Genomic DNA, 6,733 nt, shown 5'->3' with positions numbered 1-6,733 from the left:
TTTGTGTGCTTTATGCTTATCTGATAAAAGTAAACACACTTGCTGGGATGTGTGAGCTATGCTGTCAAGTGAATACTCATCCATAGATGGATTCAGCTCTGGAGTAGATTTTCTAGTAGGTGATATTGAGGGTGGTAGGCATTATATTAAGGAAAGTTATGGGAATAGACCTGTTAAAGGCAGAGTATGCAACTTTAGAAGTTAATGGCTTCCCCAAATTGCTAGACTTAAGTTAGATGAAGGATCATAGCTAGCTAATTAAAAAAAATACCATTTATATAACACTTTAAGGTTTTTAAAGCACTTTTAAATCACACCTTCCAAGAGTCTTAGGTGGGAGTTGAATTCGGGTCTTCCTGACTCCAGGTCCATTGTGCCATCCACTGTGTCACTTAACTGCCTCACTTGTTAAAATGTTACAGAAGGTATTTCTACGTAGGTACAATAATTAAACCACGTAATCTCGGAAGTCTCTCTCAATTTAGGTTCTTTTAGTTGATTATGAGTGATTAGAATAAGAAAATACTCTAGTAGGAAAGTCCTAAAACAATGGATGACAAAAGCAAAATGGAATGGGGAAAATTGGGGGAATGGGTTAAACCTAATATGGAGAGAATCACAAACAGGAAAAGTGAATAAGAAGCTAAATATCAATATTTGGAAGGTCAGTAAGATTTCTGTAGATTAAGCCCTAAACAAACCCAAGTCATGAATTGGTACTATAGGGGCCTCCCAGTATAAAAATTTCAAGTAGTAATCAAAATGGTGATTCTTTTCTGTTATAGGTTGGACTAGATGTTTACCAAGGTCATTTTTCTATTTTTAAATCTCATGAATTTTATTATGGGCATGAAGCCTTGCCAGAATAGATTTTATTCATCCAGATACCAGAAGATCCTAAAGGAAATAGTGTTGACTTGAACTAGCATGTGGACATATGCTGTATTAGAAAAAACCAAACTATAATAACAATAAACATTTAATATGAAAAGGCAGCAAATCTGGTGAAATATAATAGTACCACACCATTAGATAAAGGTCCTGTTTTCTATTTTATCTTTTAGTGATTCTAGTGGAGTCCAACTCTTTGCAACCACATTTGGGGTTTCCTTGACAAAAGATACTCTAGTAGTTTGCCATTTCCTTCTCCAGCTCATTTTACAGATGAGGAAACTGAGGCAAACAGGGTTGTGACTTGTTCAGGGTCACACAGCTAGTAGATATGAGGCCAGATTTGAACTTGGGAAGATGAGTCTTTTTCTAATTCCAGGTTCAGCACTCTATCTAGTACACCACCAACTTCTTCTCTGTTAGCAACTGATAAATTAATTACTTTAAGAGGACTATATTTTGGTTTTTTTGTTTTGTGTTTTTGCTTTTAAATTTTAATTGATTAAGATAATTTTTCCATGATTACATGATTCATGTTCTTTTCCTCCCCTCTTCCCATTCCCCTCTTGTAGCCAACACACAATTCCACTGGGTTTTACATGTCATTGATCAAGACCTATTTCCATATTATTGATATTTGCACTAGGATGATCCTTTAGAGGAGGACTATATTTTGTAAGGTTTGGTTGGCTGTTGTGAAGTGCTGTGTGGTAACAAGATATATCAATACATTTTTTAAAAATAATGCCATGGTGGACAGTTAGGTGGCTCAGTGGATGGAGAGCCAGGCCTAGACCTCAGATACTTTCTCACTGTGACCCTGGGCAAGTCACTTAATCCTCACAGCTTAGCCCTTATCATTCTTCTGCTTTGGAATCAATAGTATTGGTTGGAAGGCAGAAGGTAAAGGTTAAAAAAAAATGCCATGGATCAAAGACTGCAAGACATTTAACTGGAAAAGAACAAACTTGTCCTACAACAAGTAAAAGCAAAATGTGAGACTGTAAGTATGATTTGCTTCCATTGTTTTTATTTTGCCTTGTATTTAAATCTTTTGGTCACAGAATCTTGATCATAATGTGGGACAGAATATTTGTTGGAATGATAAGAGAAAGCCGAGGATGCAGGGTGGTGCATTTAGGATGGGTTTGTGGGCATCTTAAAGACTTATTGATGCATGTGTGATCGAGGTCATACTGGGAAGAGAAGCATCACGATGGTCCCCATTGAGTCCAAGGTCTGTGTCAGGATACTTAAAGAATTTCCCACCACCTGTCTGAGTAGAATTTTCCAGCATCTTGTGTCCTTTCTCTGAATAATCAGCATGTTTTCAAAACAAGTGGACCAGAATGACATCCCAATTGACCTTACCCACCTGTGCCTTTTTTCAATTTGAATCTCATTGGGAGCTTCTCAGTGTTAGCTTCTTTGCCAAAGGTACTAACTTTAATACTCTCTTCACTTTGCCTTTAGGGCTTATCCCCCAACATATTTCCTATTGAATAAGGCTTTAGTCTGTGTCAAAGGTAAATCCACTCCCACACTGTTTTAGCTCTAGACGATCCAAATTCTAATTAAAATCCAAAACCAGCTCAGATTTACATTATTGGCCAACATTTTCATTCAGTTAAAAGCTTAATTAAACAAAATGTGCCTACTGAGCAAAGTCTAACTTCTATTTGGCTGTGGGAGCACAGAAAAGAAGGCAGGGGAAAAATGATGGCACAGTCAATCAATATCTTAAAAAACAAAAACAGCAAGAGTAATGTCAACAATGAAAGTCTGGGAAACAATTTTTAAACCAGGAAAAGAGAGCCCATCAGGAATATTAGAGGGAACTTTCATCTTTTATCCCACACAAACTAAGGTATAATGAGTCAATTAGTGGGATTTTCCACAACTATCTACTTTTTACTTCTAATTGGTGCAACAGATAAGAAAATCTGGGCATAAATATATTTTTGGTTATAAGAAGCAGAAAAGGGTAGTACATTTATTTTTTATCCTTTATTCTATTGTTTAAACGTTTTCACTTAAAAACAAATACATTGAAAATTTGTGAATATCCAGCAGACCAGAAGAGTATTGTATGCAGAAATGAGCCTTTTAATTATGTATAACTTGCTTTTCTTAACAATAGAATAAATTAAAATGTAACTTTCAAAGTTTTCCAAGTTGTTTGTGATTCTAACTGCCCTTCCATTCCATTCTGTACATTTAAAAAATGCTTTAATGACCCTTTATGTTTTCCATTTCTTGTCCCCCCCTCCCTTTTTTTCAGGGGGAAATGTTTTTTCCCATCATTTTTTCTAATTTAATAAATTGTTGATTCTAATTATTTCACTGCATGCATTCTTACAAATCTCCCAAATTTTTTCTAAAATCATGCCTTTTATCATTTCTTTTACTTCAGTATTTCATTACCTTTGTATTCAGCCATTTGATGAATATGTCCTTAATTTCTTGTTCTTTTATTTCTTTAGAGAACAGGCCAAATAGTGGATTTACTGAGTAAAAACACTTAACATAATTTAGTGACATCTTGGAAATCATTCCAAATTGTTTTCCAGAATGGGTAGACCAACCAATTTATAGCTCAAAAACAGTGCCTCCATGTACATATCTTCCCAAAGCCCCAATTTAAAGGTTGTGAGGTGGGATCTCAGTGTTTTTCAATGAGTGAATTATGACATTTTTAAATAACTTTCTTTTTCTAAAAATTACCTGGTCATCTTCTTTGAGTACATATCTACTGAGTAACAACTTGGTTTTGCATATATTTGAATTAATTACTCATATATGAAACTTCTATTATATAAATTTTTTCCAAAGATTTCACCCCTTTCATTATCTGCATTATAATTTTAACTATATTGTTTAATGCAAATGCTTTTGAATTTTATTTAATCAAAATTGTGCGTTTTGCCTTCTACAATCTCTATTCTTTCACCATTAACTCTTTCCTTGATGTGACCTTTTATATCTAAGTCATAGTCATATGAAGTTTAGCCATGAATGTGATACAACCTATTTTTCTAAACCTGCCAGTATGCTTTCCAGTTTTCCTCCTTACCCAGATTTTGCATGTTTTTGATAAAATTCTATGCTACCATGTTCATTTGCTTTATTCTTAGTGTACCTAACCTATTCCATTGGTTGACCTCTCTATTATTTCATTGTTTATCAAATAGTTTTGAAATTACTGCTTTGTAGTATAGTTTTAAGATCTTATACTACTAGCCTTTGTTCCATTCCATTTTTAATTGTTTCTTTTGCCAGTCAAGATGGCGGCTTAGAAGCAGCAAAAGTTCAGACCTCTGAAAACCCTTCCTTACTGATCACAAACTGAATGCTCCTAGGGGACTGAAATTCAAACTTAACAACAGGACAGAGCCGGGGAACCCTCCTTCTGGACTCAAATCAATTGTTTCTTTTGAGAATCTTGGCCACAGTACAGTGAAACTTATATTTAATACATGGATTTTGGAGAATGGATTAAAATCAATTGGAGATTAAATAATTTAATCCTAAAGAATTAGTAAATTGAAGTACATGGAATCAGTATTAATGTTTTTTTTTTATTTTTAAGGATGTTTACAATGTCTATTAGCCCTAATACCAATGCATACCCAAAAGCTTTAGACTATGGAAACCTGCCATTGTTAAATATTATGGAATTTTAATTAATAATTGTATCTAATTTCTGAAGGGATCACAAAAAAGCTACTGCACAGTGCAAAGAAGCACAAGGTCAAGGAGACCAACAATCCCTGTGGGATTGATAAGGATCTGCACCAAGACAGACAACTTGTTTTGAGGTTCAAGGAATTAGCTATTTGACAAATCCAGACCCTGGACTTCCCCATGCCAGAATCCTATAAGCACCTTAGTGTGGCTTTCATTTTGGCTTCCTTATCCTTGAGATTGAAGGTAAAATTAGACCAGGGAATCATACTTCCCTTTTACCTCAAAATCTAGTCCCTTCTCTTTTATAGTATGGCAATTTTCTATAGTCCTTGCAGGCAATTCTCCTGCAGGTTTATAGGACATAAATAACTTTAATTGGACCTTGTTGGTGATTCAAGGATCTGTTATGTTTTTCATTTTCACTCATAATTTTATATACATAAGATTTTAATATACATTAATTTTTTTCTCTTCTATTGGATTTCTTTGGGGGGGGGGTAGTTTTCTTTTGAGAATTGATTCATATACCTCTTAACTCAGCCATGTATCCCAGGGTGACTCTAGTGTTGGTCAACACCCTCCTCAGGGGGGATTGTAAAATTATCCAAAAATCCAAGGTTTAAGATCTTTTAAAAGCAATTTAAGTAAAAAAAATCACTAACACCCCAAATCAAGAAAGTAGATCTTTTAGAGAAGGTACCATAAGGATGCCTACAGAAACCACACACTACATCAAAAGGTCCAGAGTGAATTTTGGGATATAATGAACTGAACTGAAGGGGACTGAACATATCATTTATTCTGAATGTAAACTCTCATGCCAAAGGGGAGTGCCCCCAATTGGCCTTTTGTCAACGTGTCTGTCAACCTTTTTTGTTTGTTTTCTTTCCCTCTTATCCCCAAATTGTTGTAATTCCCCCTTTGTAAAGTGCAATGTTTTACACACCTCTAGTAAGAGAAGTTTTAGATGTATAAGCTGGTTATTTGAAATGACTCATTGGGGAGACTAGGTATATTAATCTCTTAAGACCCCAAGTGGGGAGATTTTAACATGCTTGTCTCCCAACAGAATGGGGGGGGGGGTTGTCAGAAGCAAATTTCTCTCTCCATTATGTCACCTTTTTTAATATCATCTTTCAGTGACCTGGAGGTCAAAGACCACTGAGTAAATTCAGGTATTGATAAACCCTCAGAGAAAGGAAGTTAAAGAACCAAGTAACCAATGAGAGGGGATACTGATTCCATAGGCACTGCCGCCCTGGGCAGCCCAGGTAAATAAATAATTATGGTTGGTTCCTGAGATGTGATATGTGAGTGTTAGTGGATGGAAAAAAGAGCTTATAAGGTCAGACTAGGAGCCAGTCTGGGTCTTCTAGCTGGAGCATGGAGAATGGAAAGAACCCTTGTCAGAGTTTAGCTACAGGCTCATCATGGAGACCGATAGATTAGAAAGCTAAGTATCTCTCTACCTCTTTCCTACCTTTCCTTCTCTTTACTACTATTACTTTAGTTTAATGAAGTTATTAATCTATTATCAGCCTCATAATTTTAATTATTATAGTTCCAAGGCATCTCTTTCCCCTTCTTTCCCAATAGCTACTTCTCAGGAGGTAAAGCTAGAACTCCATGTTCATTCCAATTTATTCCATCTCAATTCACTTGATAATTTATAGATAATTCCTGGCACTTTGCCAAATTTTCCTAATCAAAACAAGATAAACTTTATTTTAGCAACCTGAGGGGCATTAACTACTAAAGCAAATTTAACACCAAGCAAGGTACAGATTATAAAATCGTTATTTGATCCAAGTCTTCTAGCACTTTTGGCTCAACTAAAATTTTCCTTTTAAAGAGCATGATTGGGAGGAAAATGCAGACATACATCTTTTCTTCTCTTCTATTTCCTCCCTTCATACATGTTATTTTGTTTACTACCATCCACCATTAGGTGGTACCTGGGTCATTTAAAATTAACTTTGTAAATTGTTGAGAATTGCAGTATATTTTGCCTTGCTATTACTGTTCTCCAGTAGAGACCATTTTTTCACCATAATGACTATAGATGATAACAACAAAATCAGAGCAGAGGGTGTTAAAAGCACTTTACATCAGAGTAAAGGGGTCAGAGGACATCCCCTTCCCAAGCGCCAGAGAA

The sequence above is a fragment of the Monodelphis domestica genome, chromosome 1, assembly GCF_027887165.1.
Source record: "Monodelphis domestica isolate mMonDom1 chromosome 1, mMonDom1.pri, whole genome shotgun sequence".
Taxonomy (NCBI): Eukaryota; Metazoa; Chordata; class Mammalia; order Didelphimorphia; family Didelphidae; genus Monodelphis; species Monodelphis domestica.
This window is presented reverse-complemented; position numbering follows the sequence as displayed.